The sequence below is a fragment of the Gouania willdenowi genome, chromosome 19 (genome assembly GCF_900634775.1).
Source record: "Gouania willdenowi chromosome 19, fGouWil2.1, whole genome shotgun sequence".
NCBI classification, from domain to species: domain Eukaryota; kingdom Metazoa; phylum Chordata; class Actinopteri; order Blenniiformes; family Gobiesocidae; genus Gouania; species Gouania willdenowi.
Window position 1 is genome coordinate 1,284,896 of NC_041062.1, and position 13,365 is coordinate 1,298,260.

Here is a 13,365-nt window from a genome sequence, read left to right on the forward strand (position 1 = left end):
AGACATCCCAGGATGATCTTGTGACATAAAGGACTGATACGTGTTCAATGCATCCTTTGGTAGAACAAAAAAGGTGGGGTTTTTTTTTAATGACTGACAAAAGGGAGGCTTTGTTTGAGTGAAAGCAACACAGACACCATGAAGAGCATTGCACTTCAAAGGAAGGGATTCATCATTGTGTGTTGCACCTCCCACCGACCCACACTACACCCACTCTTCACTGTGATCAGGTCATTTAGCTGTTTAATGCACTATGACGTTTGATCCCCACCCTAACCATCTTAAAGCAGTGTGATATGCAGCGAGGAATTGCTCGTGTATTGATAGCCTGAAAAAAAAGTAGAGAGCAAATGTTCTCATCATGGCAAAACGTTGACACTGCCAGAACCTACAGCTACAGATGGCTTAAAATCACAAATGCTGCAGAGGTTGAAGAAAGAAAATTGTTTCAAAGGATGAGGTAAAGCAGAGGCAAGATAAAATTTGTAGAATGGAATTCCCACAACTGAAAATTGGCAACAAATGTATTTTTAAGCATTCAAATATCTGCAGTGTCACGTTACGCCTGAACATATGCGTGCGATCTGAATAAATAGCATGACTCCAGTGCAGATGGTCACAGGATGTGACTACCTCCTTTCGCCTGTTCCCATCCATCTACCACTAAATAGCTTCTTTGACATTCCATGCACACTCCAAGTCCAAGACATCTCACATGATCACCACCAATTTAAAAACAACAAAAAGAAGACACACACTACTGTACCTTTTTTTAAGTTGTAAAAAATCAATATGCACGCGTGGGTCGCCACACGAGAACTTTTGACCTCTTTGTGGTTTGCAGAGAGTCACAAGTTTTTCCTTTTCATATCCCTTCTTTGAAATCTTAATGTCCAACTGCCCTTCTTCATGGCCTTTGCTCAACAGCTAAATCAGATTTATAACTACTGTCAGAGGCGGGGATGACAGATAAATTAATCTTCTCTTCACGAGTTTACATCTCAGGCATCTGGACTGCTGATCTTGCCCTAACAAGCACAGAGGTCTTGGTGAGCCGTCGTTTAATGTTGATGTGTTCATGGCTGGAGATGAATGGTTCTGTCACAAGAATCTATTTATACAGCAGTTATATGGCAGTGCCACCAGATCTAGGACATTAAACTTCCCTGAGACAAGCACCAGCATCTGTTACAGGAAGTCAGCAAATGAAACTTTGGTTGGGTAAGAGGGACCTCTGCTCAATGTTATCTGACTCATAAAAGGAAGGTTGAAAAAGGGAAAGAGAAGAACATTGGAAACCTTCTAAACAAAGGAAAGTCACTACAAAGCACCTGAAATAGTAAACGCTTGTTGTTCTCAAAGCAGATTTAAAAGAAATAGTCAGGTACTCAATGTAATTTCACCAGATTTTTGTGGAGTATGAAAACTATACATTTTTGGAAAATCTATTGTTTCAGAAAAACAATGTTTCCATTTGCCCTGATACCTATTTTGCCGCCATCTTGGATTTTACATAATAGACGCCATAAAAAGGGTTTCAGTCAATATCTCAGCTTCTAAATAACCGAGAGCTTTTATTTTGACAGCTAAACTACCATTTTCAGGGCCAAGGAATCCAATGATATCAATATAAATATGCTAGATCCAACCACAAAATTGTTACACTGAAGTTTTCCATTTTATTGAAGGTTTTACAAGTGATCAGACATGAACGTTCTATGAAGTTAGTATCCATTAACCTTTTTAAAGCCATCAAACGTAAAGGCAAAATTGAATGAGAGTAGAGGTTATTATACCAAAAAAGTTACAAGAATCAATTTACAACACCCTGACAATATGAGATCACCAATTAAACAAAGTATAGAAGATCCTCCAATCTTCACGCCAACAGTTTCTATAAGAGATTCCTTGGGATGACGGCCCTCACCTGACAGAGATGCTCATCATCACCTGACAGAACAAACTAAAATGGTGATTAGCACAACTTTGGTTGTATAGCACATCCTAGTTTTTTTCTTTCCATTCAGTTACTATTATTGTTCTGCTGATTGAACTGAAAATGGATTTAAGCCTTAGATAGATATGTACTTAAATCACACATTTGCTCCATTAATTTATATTTGTCATCTTATCCACTGCTTAAGCATCTCGTTTGACATTTGGCGGAAGGTGAAGTACATCCAAAGTCGCCAACGTTAGCCACTGAAATTGGTTGACATCCTTCTATCACTCTATCCCAAGTTTTCTACACTTACTGAATCTCTATCCTGATACAAGAGCTTTTAACTGTGACTTAGGGTGTTAGATAACCTATATAATGTTATCATCTCGATGTGGCTAGTTTTATGTTCACTTTTTGATCTACTCCCAACAGCCTCTGGTGCAGTTGTATAATCTAGTGGTACCATTACTGGAGTAGGGACTTATTGGTCAAAGCAAGCGCATAACAAGAGCAGAACCTTCTGCCTTCTCTTGTCGTTCTTTCACAACATTTAACAATGGAGCGGCAACCAGTTGCCATTCTTTTGGTAGTTTTGATGTTTTGTTCCACGCTGCAGCTGGTTTCCAAAATGCTGTGTGCTCTACCTCATATTCAACACTTTCTGTGTTTGGTCCAAACAAGAGCGTTTGTGTTCACAGCACACCTGAATCGCTCTAGAATTGCGATTGGAAATGCTTTGATTACAGCCAAAACAATCGCTCTACAATTTGTCGGCCTGATCAGCTCAAGACTTTGTTGCGTGTTCACACCCCAAATGAGGTTGGGCAAAGGAGCGTTTTCACTGCTCTAGGGTTCTTTGATGCAAACGAAACCTCAATGCAACAATAGGAACTACACAATGAGTTAATTGATGGATAAAATTGTCCACTCTTGAAGTGCTACAGTAAATACAATAATCTACATAATTTAGGCACAACCACTTGTGTGACAAAAAAGGTTGCCGTTAGCAACAAGTGAATAGATTAAGAAATGGCTTGATCTTAAAATAATGTAATTCATGGTTACGCTGTTCTTAGAACACATTTAGGCTATTTACTACCTGGTTTATCTCCTAAAAAGGAATACTTTTTTTAAAAACTACTGTTTAAGGCTTGTGAATATGTAACTTGGGTAATCAGACAAAGAATACATCAGGATCTCAGAAAGCCTTGAATAATCCTAAAGCAGACATAGTCAACTGGCGGCCAAGGGGAAACATGCGGCCCTTGGTCTAATTTTATGCGGCCCCCAAAGTTAACGTGCAAAATGACAGAAAAATACACATAACAAAAACAAGAATACATTCTTAAAAATACAAAAAAGACAATAGGAAAAACACTGGAAAATACTCTAAAAACACACAAAACTACTCCAAAAATGAACAAAATGACAAAAAAAAGGTTCACAAAAAGACCAGAAAAACATGAAAAATTACTCTGTAAACCCACAGTCCTAACAAGCAAAATGACAACTGAAATACACAAATTACTCCAAAAAACGCAAAATGGCAGCACAAGTACACAATATAGCACCAAAAAACATATAGGACTACAGAAATGCACAAAATGCCTCATAATGAGCAACAAATATACACAGAATGACAGAAAAACACACAAAATTACTATAAAAACTATTTTTTCTTTCCTGTGTTAACCCTCAGATTGGTCATTATTCTAAATGCTGACATGAATGCTGATCACGTGACCCTCTGATCAAACACACACTAAAGCTATTCAGGCAACCCTAACGCTAACGCTCTTAGATAACTATTGTGACATTGAGATATTTATGGAAATAAGTCAAAAACAGCTAAGGAACTTCACATTTAGCATTTTACAACATTTTGTAACATAGACACCTACTGCATGATCTAAATGTAGAGTGAAGCCAACAGTTTTGATTGGAAAACACTCTCTGTCTCCAACCAATAATAATACTATAAAGAAACACTGTAAATAAACTTCATGTTGAGGTTTAGAAAGGCAGTGATAGAAAATGAGAATTAATTCCAAAAGACTAAAGATCACCAGTCTGACTTCCTGTTCAGATGCAATGGCTGCTTTGGTTGGACAAAAACAACATTTAAACCCATAAAACTCATGTCCAAACCACTGACTTACTCCAAAGTGCCATCAAAGTTTTTTGTGGAGAAAGAAGGCAGTGTAGGGCTATTACAAGTAGAGCTGAAAGACGAGACCACCAAGACTGCTGAAATCAAGCTTGTCATGGTCAGCCCACCCTCCTGAGCACCTACCACACCTCCTCAAACCATCACATGAATCCCAGTCACCACCCTCCACTGCCTCTGCAACAAAAGACGCTTTGAGGTCATGCTCCTCTTCTTTGTGCCCTCCACAGCGCGTGAACCCAACCACTTGAGACAAGGACAATTTAAGTGAACTTATTGTGAAAAGATGTCCATCATAAAGAGAAAACACATGCTAATATAAAGAAACTGCACATCATCTTCAAAGTGTATAATATTTTCAGTCCAAATATTTTTTCTCAGCTTGTGGAATTTCATCGATAGTAATATGTCTGCACTCTTTTTTATATTCATCGCCGCAAGAATCCTCTGTGGGGGTTTAAAACTTCAAACAGTTCCTCATGAAAAAGTCAGAAGGTGTCAGACATGTGTTCTCCCTCCTCGCCCCCAACCCCGCTGGCTTACCAACACCAAAGGCCAGAATTGATTTTGTGTGAAGCAGGACCAGCTCCACCCCCATCAGGGATCACCTGCCTCACCCCGAAAAGTGCCTCCAAGAAAACCCTCATAATTAGGGAGAAACAGTGTGATATTTACTGAGCGTATATGCTTTTCGGCATGAATTCTGTTAATCATCTCTCACAAAGTCTGCAGTTACTTCTGATCATGTCTTGCAGAATGTGATTTCCTGTCAGAACATCTAAAGAAAGTCAAAAAGGCACAGTTAATTCCTTTGTACTAAATCCGTGTGGATGATCCTTGTGTATGAGCTAATAAAGTTAGGTTTATTGAAGATTCGAGGCAGATTATTGTAGTTAAGATTGCTATCCGACCACTGAGGAGGTTTTAAAGTTATTCTTGCTGGTTTTTTTTATAATGCCATATAAGGTCATACAAGACCCAACAGAGATCAAAGTTTCAGATGGATTTTTTTGTACATAATCCATTTAAGAGCCCCTTTAAATTAAACATTCCATCCTGTTTGTCTGGATGGGCTCTTCAATAAAGGTAACCTAACAAAATGAATCTCTGAACACAGCAAGTTTTTATTTTTTGATATTGAATAATTACAAATATTAATAAATAATAAGCCTACATAATCCTCTCATAAATCATCTTCTACCACAGGTATTGTAGAACCTTCTTTATGGCTGGCAAAATAGTAGACCTACTGTTTTCATCATCATTTCACAATGTTTTAATAAATTGTTTTAATTAAAAATAATTTTAAAAATTAAAGTATACTACTGCTAACATATCTCAGTGATACAGTATCATCCACAGGTCTTTCTGTGTGTATTACAATTTCATCACAAATCAAATGTAAACAATAGACCTATAGGGGAAATATGATGTAATATTGTATAGCACTTGTATATTATATCAATACTTATCAACTCCATTAAATAAGTAGTGCTGTCAAGAGATTTAAAAAATGGTGCGATTAATTAATCATGCTCTGTAATTAATTAACTAATTAATTAATCTAATTAATCTTTTTTTTAAATCACACCTAAAACATGCTGAGAAACGCCCTCAACTTGAGGTATTTTCATTTAAAAATTACAATATTGTGGCAGATCAAAACATGGATAGTATATAACAAAGTGGCTTTATAAAGTCATTTATTGTTTGTTTTTAGAAAGTGTCTATTGGTATGGTTACCGTACGGACAACCCCTGGTGCTATGGTATGGTTACCCAAGTATACGTACGTAGCGTTTTAGAGTTAGGGGTAGGATTAGGTTTAGGGTAAAGTTTAGTCTGAGTCACTTAACCTAAACTGGCCAAATAATATTTATCCAGTGAGTTTGTTCATTTGTCAGTCACGGCGTGCTCGCAGCATGTAGCAGTTAGCACTGTCCGAGTGTCCGCGCTAGCTGTCTGTGCTAGCTGCAACATGTTTAGCATTGAGGTGGTAGCGGGGGCTACAAAGCTCCGGTGATAGGGCAAACTTTTTTTTGCACAATTTGCACACAACTAGGCTTTTGTTTTCCATCCGATGTTTTTAAAAACCAAAATTAACGCAAACAAAGCTGAGCAGCTCAGCAAACTTATGTTGTTGTCTGTGCATCAGTATTATGGGTATACGGGGAACTCTTGAAATGAGAAGGTTCCACACTGTTTGGAGTGCTAAAAAAAAAGATTTACGGCATTATTATTTTAGCGCTTTCTTTTTCCTGTAATTAATTCATCGCAATTAATGCGTTAAAGTGACAGCCCTAGAAATAAGCATCATTGTTGTGTTTTAGTAGTAGACGTGACGTCCTTGTTTTTATCACTGGGTACTTCAGCCACTGGTTTGATGTCAACCTCCCACTCTTAATGGACAGCCACAAAGCTGACAGGCCGTAAATCAGGGGGACCATAGAAAGCCATTAGTCCAGGGATACACAATAAAAAAGCGGTAATGGTCTCATAAAGCCTCCAACACCACAGCAGACATTCTGATTCCGTCTATTAAGGGCTGCACAGAGCTTCGGATGAGTGGAAACAAAGGTAGCCATTTTTCATTTGTGCATTGATGCCTGGGGTCTCATGCTCATGATGGATGTACAGTAAGATGTACTGTGCTGAGAGCTATTTATTTACACTGTACTCCATCTGGTTGAATATTGAAGTGATTGTGATTATGAAGCGTTTCTCCTGAGCTCTTTGTTACAGACACCTCATTGATTTACTGTGCACTGGTTACTAATGCCACTGTGTTGGTTATAGCATTAAGAATGATTGTGTACATTAGTTGGTTCGATTACTACAAAGTACAAATTGCACACATAATTTTTGGACCCACCCGCAGTGAAATATTAGGCTTTCACATGGTGTACATTTATTTCCTCTAGTCTAAGACATTTGTCATCAACAATCATGCCTGTACATCTGGAGATTGAGAGTTTTTACATCACAAGGTTGTACAGTAAAAACATACACAAGTTCTAAATCAACCATTCAAGATTTTTTTAAAAATCATCTTTTAAAGAGCTTTTGTGTTCATTTCCACCAGGTGTACCATGCTAACTGTATTAAGCCCAAACTGCAAATACCCCTGACAAGATAAGAAAGAATGACAGAAATTATATAAAAGACAGACAAAAAGAATATATACTATACCAATATATCAAAAAATGTAAATCTCTTGTCAAAGCTGTTCATTACATTTAAATAAAGTTTGTTTGAGACACAAACACATATGATGCAACAGCAAGTTATTGAATATTAGTCATCCATGATTATTAAATAGCTACATATTTTGTTTCTTGGATGGATGGATGGATGGATGGATGGATGGATGGATGGATTACGATACAGAGATACAAAAATAAGATGAGACAGAAAATAACTTCTTTTGACTTCTTTCTTATGAGTAAAATATCTGCCAAAAAAATTGTCTTAAGATCTTTCTAAATGACCTTAAGACATTCAAAAGTTCAAAGGTTTCCAACATACACATTTCTCTATTTGTCTTTCCTTTAAACATCACAAACTTGTATTAGTTATAGAGCAGAGAATGGTTCTATAGAAAAAGTTTGAGACCTTATAGATTGGGGCAAAATGAATGGATGTGAAGGAAACTGTATAGATAGCGTTCTGTCTTTTTTTAAAAATGTCAAAAACGCCTCTAAATTTAGAAACCGATCAGGCATGTGTGTGAACTGTTTGTGAAATTGTGGCATATGAAGGCTGTAGGCTAATGATAGCTTTTCATGTTTGACTTAATAAATCACATTCAGCTGAAAGAGTATCAAGAAACGATGCCAACATATGTCGACTCTTCAAATAACAGGTGCCAAAACGTCTAAATGATTTCACCAAATCAACCCATATTCTTCCTTTTTTGAAAGATAAGCAAGTCCTCTGAGTGGCATTTCAACAGGCTGTTCCTAACTTCCTGCGAGACTCAACCTGCCTGAGGACAATGACAAGCTCCTCTCTGTCTGATGTCACTTACCATTTCCAGGCCGAACGCTATCTGCTACTGGCTTCTGCCAATGATAACTCATCAAAACAACACAGCCCTTCTTGGCACCAAAATAAAGGCTGTGGTCCATGACTGTGCCACTCAGATGTCAATTAAGACTCCTCTTCACACTGACACTTGTGACTTAAAAGAAACAGTGGAGAATGTGATGAATTTGAGCCGACAGATGAGAAGGCAGTACTCTGAGTCGCAGTGCCGTAATGCGCTTCAGATATGGATAACAACTGACACCAATGGCAGGTCTTATGAAGTTTGATTTCATTTGTCAGGCCTCTTCATCTTTGTCTTCTAGTCGGCTTGCTCCTTCGGTTTTCAATCATCACGGTAAAAGCTCATTCTGAATGCCTAAAGACAGCCTCAAACTCCATCATTTAAGTTGCATGGATGCAAACCCAGGATTGCAAATCATGATGCTATTTGTTGGACATTTATATTAAACATTGCAGGACAGATACATATCTAGAGAGTCACAACAACTTGGCTTTAGGTGCTCACACGTGCACTGATACCTCAGGTTTTAATTCCAGAAAACGAAAATACACAGATTAACACATTTCACATACAGTAAACCACAAATGACAGGGAAATAATCATCAGCTTTGCTATTTGATCACTGAGTAGACAAATGGAGCGGTAAGTGTCCAAGCCTGTCTTGGCAAATACCTTGCATGCTTGTCTCCAGTCGACCACATGACGCTAATTCCTGACTGAAGCACTACTCCGCCCGTGTATCCCCTAATCCTTCCTGTGAAATGTGACAAGATCATTCTTTAGAACTACTTTAGACTAAATAATCTGCCCATCACAGACATTTATTCCGACCTGCCCTGTGCTCCCTGCGTCAAAACATACCACCTGATAATTTTCACCCGACTCAAGCTCTGTGAATAAATACAAGTGTGTAATACAAGGTGAGGGATGGAGTTCAGGTTGATATGGAGAGCAGTGATTTCACAACAACTGCTACTTCACAGCACGGACCCAGGTTGGAATCAAACTTTGTTTTCAAAGAATGAAGGACGGGGTGTGTGACAGTTAGGAGGAAGTAAAAATAGCAGCAAAAATGATATATCAAAATTGAAAGATAATAACCGCACCTAAAAATACAGCATTTATTCTCCTAGCCTTGATGTATGACTATAATACCTATGACAACATCACCCAACAAATATGTACAATAAAATAATTAATTTGATTTATTGAATGAAATAAATGTTAAGCACAGTCATCATTAAAATGTACTTAACGACAGAAAGGCTTTTTACAAATCTAAATCATGCTACTTTGATGGTAGCAGACTTTCCCTCTTGCTAACATAAAGCTTGTAACACACACAGTTGAGAAAGCTGCTTTGAGTTTCCTGAAAGTTCTGGAATAGTAATATACGGCAACTGTCAGATCAAGTTGAGTGACTGGTTTCTGTTCAAACTGGGAAAGGAGGCGAAGCTAACTCTTCTGTACAGCATGACTACAACCCTCCTGGATCCTCACCTTCCTGATGGCAAGTGGACGACATCAAATAATCTCTGTAGGCTTTACTTTCTACTCCTGACCAGCTTTAACTAATTGAGGAGACAAAGTGAAAAAGACCCTTCACTGCAGCAATCTTGGCTGCACCTCAACTTTTCTAACTCCCTCCGTCATGCTGTGCTCCAGTCGTTTGACTTCCGGAGAGATATTGTAAGTTCTTGATGTCAGCTCTGACTTGAGCGCTTGCAAATGGAGTCAACGCTAGACTATTTTGACACAGATGTGGGGGAGGAAAATATCTTGGGTGTAGTCTGGAGGTATGAGTGCGACTCCTAAGTATCTGAAATGTCCTGTCTTAAACACATAATATCTGTAATACTTCCTGACACACTCGCCTATAACCTCTTATTTGGTGCCAGTTTCTGAGCAGCCCCTTTCCCCTCTCTGGGTCTGGAAGAAAAGAAGTCTATTTTCTTGTCATATTTGGTTGAAAGGGGACTCTCAACTCGGCGTCTAATTTCCTGCACTTTAAAGACAGTCCACATGCAAGGTGCATTACCGCACTATCTGGGTGATGGGAGCTATTTCAAAGTGTCACTCAGTCATGGAAATATCAGGGAGACTTAACAACTAGCGCGACCTGTCAAAGGCTCCTGTGAAGTGCTGGAGAGCATAATCACAGTTTTATTCACACTGCACCATTTACGTGTCAGTATAATTTGCCTTTTCTCTGCAAATGGTAATTATAACTCATGTATTTATGTATGTATTAGAGCATGACTAATACAGATATGGAGGGCTTTAAAAAAACAATATTTGACATATCGGCCAATAAACCAAAATTTTCGGCCATTAACCGACATAATGGCCAATAATCTATGTATCGGCCAATAACCAAAGTATCGGCCAATAACCAATGTATTGACTAATAACCAATGTATCGGCCAATAACCAATGTATCGGCCAATAACCAATGTATCGGCCAATAACCTATGTATCGGCCAATAACCTATGTATCGGCCAATAACCGATGTATCGACCAACAACCTATGTATCGGCCAATAACCGACGTATCGGCCAACAACCTATGTATCTGCCAATAACCGACGTATCGGCCAATAACCAAAGTATCGGCCAATAACCAATGTATCGACTAATAACCAATGTATCAGCCAATAACCAATGTATCGGCCAATAACCTATGTATCGGCCAATAACCGACGTATCGGCCAATAACCGACGTATCGGCCAATAACCAAAGTATCGGCCAACAACCTATGTATCTGCCAATAACCGACGTATCAGCCAAAAACCAAAGTATCGGCCAATAACCAATGTATTGACTAATAACCAATGTATCGGCCAATAACCAATGTATCGGCCAATAACCTATGTATCTGCCAATAACCGACGTATCGGCCAATAACCAAAGTATCGGCCAACAACCTATGTATCTGCCAATAACCGACGTATCGGCCAATAACCAAAGTATCGGCCAATAACCAATGTATTGACTAATAACCAATGTATCGGCCAATAACCAATGTATCAGCCAATAACCAATGTATCGGCCAATAACCTATGTATCGGCCAATAACCTATGTATCGGCCAATAACCAACGTATCGGCCAATAACCAAAGTATCGACCAACAACCTATGTATCAGCCAATAACCGACGTATCGGCCAATAACCTATGTATCTGCCAACAACCTATGTATCTGCCAATAACCTATGTATCAGCCAATAACCGACATATCGGCCGATAACCGATGTATCAGCCAATAACCAAAGTATCGGCCAATAATCGAGGTATCGGCAAATAACTGACGTATCAGCCAATATATGAAAAAACATTGATATACACAAGATATATACTGTACATAAACACAAATTCTTATAACATCCAAAATATGATTTGAGACAAAGAAACAAAACACTACTAAATTAATATAAGGAAATGTAATTAGTTACATCGTCAACATTAGGAATGTAAAGCATCTGATAAATAAAAAAAGGCAAACTTGTGCCAACAACCTTGAGCAAACTGTATTTCCTTAATAAAATGTAAATAAATATCGAAAAACTAAACAGATAAATCTAAAAAGGACGATTGAACTAGTGCTCGTGTCCCAGAAACGTATAATGGGCCTGACAGAGATAAGCTATAATCAGCCTGATTAATTGTTCTAGCCGTATATTTACTGTATATATGTGTATGGCACCATAGTTTTAGCTCAGATATAAAACTGCTCCACTGTACGATCCTTCAGCTCCTGCCTCACAGACAGCAGTTAGTTAAGGCTGTTAATTTTTCGATAGACGCACCACTCTGGGTGACACACTGGGCCTGTACTTAACCATTATTAATGTGACAGGCCTCAGTGCAAAGCAAATCAATTAAACAGGAGCAATCACCAGAGTCTGGGGTAACGGCCTTTTAAAACTGTTTTCATGTGATTAGAAGGTCCTGGATTCAGAACTGTGCGTGGAGACCTGACAGGTCAAGAAAGCAGCATGAAACAATAGCACCTTCTAACCATCATCTCCCCTTTTTACCTGTCACATCCAGTCGGCCTGTCTGGCGGCTGATGTGGCGCGCCCTGTGCCGGCTGCCACAAGGTGAATTTTCATGTCATGTCGAGGGTATTTCTTATTCCATTTGCTCGACTTTAAAATGCCGCATTTATGAACATTTTTTTTTTTTTTTTGAAGCTTCACATCTGGGGCTTCTAAGACTTTTTGTCACTCCTGTACTAGTTTAAGTTGTAGGTTTCTTTGTGCTCATTTTTTAACAACAAAGAGAGAACTTTATAACTAAACCATTACTTTTGTAAGTTTATTTATTGTTCACTCTTGCCTTCCTTCTTAACTCTTTAGTTTAGTTTAACACATTTCAACCAAATGTTCTCCTTAAACTACATAGTGGCTCCAATTCTTATTAAATAACACAACATGTGATTCAAAAGAGATGAGAAATCAAAATATAAGCAGAATTTGATCTTTTCAATAAAAATAAAAGAATTATACAACACATTTGACATGATATACTGTAAATACACAACATTTTTCAATTTTAGTGATAGCATTTTTCACAGACATATTAGTTTACAGCTACAATAAACCAGCATCTGGGAAGAAAATAAGTGTAGAAGTTCAACTAAAAAGAGGAAATAGAAGGCAATCTATCCTCTATTTTAGATTGAATGCAACCAAAAATTAAATAAGATAAAACTTTATGGAGTATAACTATGCCTTTGTCCTTTCAGGGAGTAAATTAAATCCATAAGGTTGATTTATATAGTTTTAGCCAATATATGTGTTGCTGATGGATGAGCGTCTTAATAAAAATATCCTGAGACAAGGACAAAGATAAACTTAAACAAAAAATAGTTTAAGGACATTATTATTATTGGGGGTTTTTTTTTAAAAGAAAACTGGCAGGTTTTAAGGAATTGCTATAAATCAAACTTTCAGAAAACAATGGAAACATCTTTGTAATAAATACCCAAACTGAAGTTTTCACAGGGAGATATTACTTTTTTTGTTACTCATATGTTTATTACCTAAAGTCATGCTTAAATAAATCCTACAGCACCTAAAGAACCAAATCAAATTTATAGCAGGCTTTCTGTGCGTAAATACACCAGACGCAGCTTGTAAACTCATACACTCACATGGATATGATTAATAAACGTGTCATTTGTGTGAAATACTAAGGGGAGATTTCA

General features: G+C 37.8%; 1 long non-coding RNA gene across 6 annotated transcripts in view; it reads right to left on the minus strand.

Annotated features, from left to right (window-relative positions):
- The window catches only part of LOC114481285 (uncharacterized), a 179,923-nt gene that overhangs the window by 141,837 nt on the left and 24,721 nt on the right, over positions 1-13,365 (minus strand). Inside the window, exon 1 of one of the 6 annotated variants that reach the window (XR_003676234.1) lies at positions 767-1,049. The exons of the other annotated variants lie outside the window; for them this stretch is intronic. This is a non-coding gene — a long non-coding RNA (uncharacterized LOC114481285). Of the gene's footprint in view, positions 1-766; positions 1,050-13,365 lie in introns of those variants that run through there. 6 annotated transcript variants of the gene reach the window in all.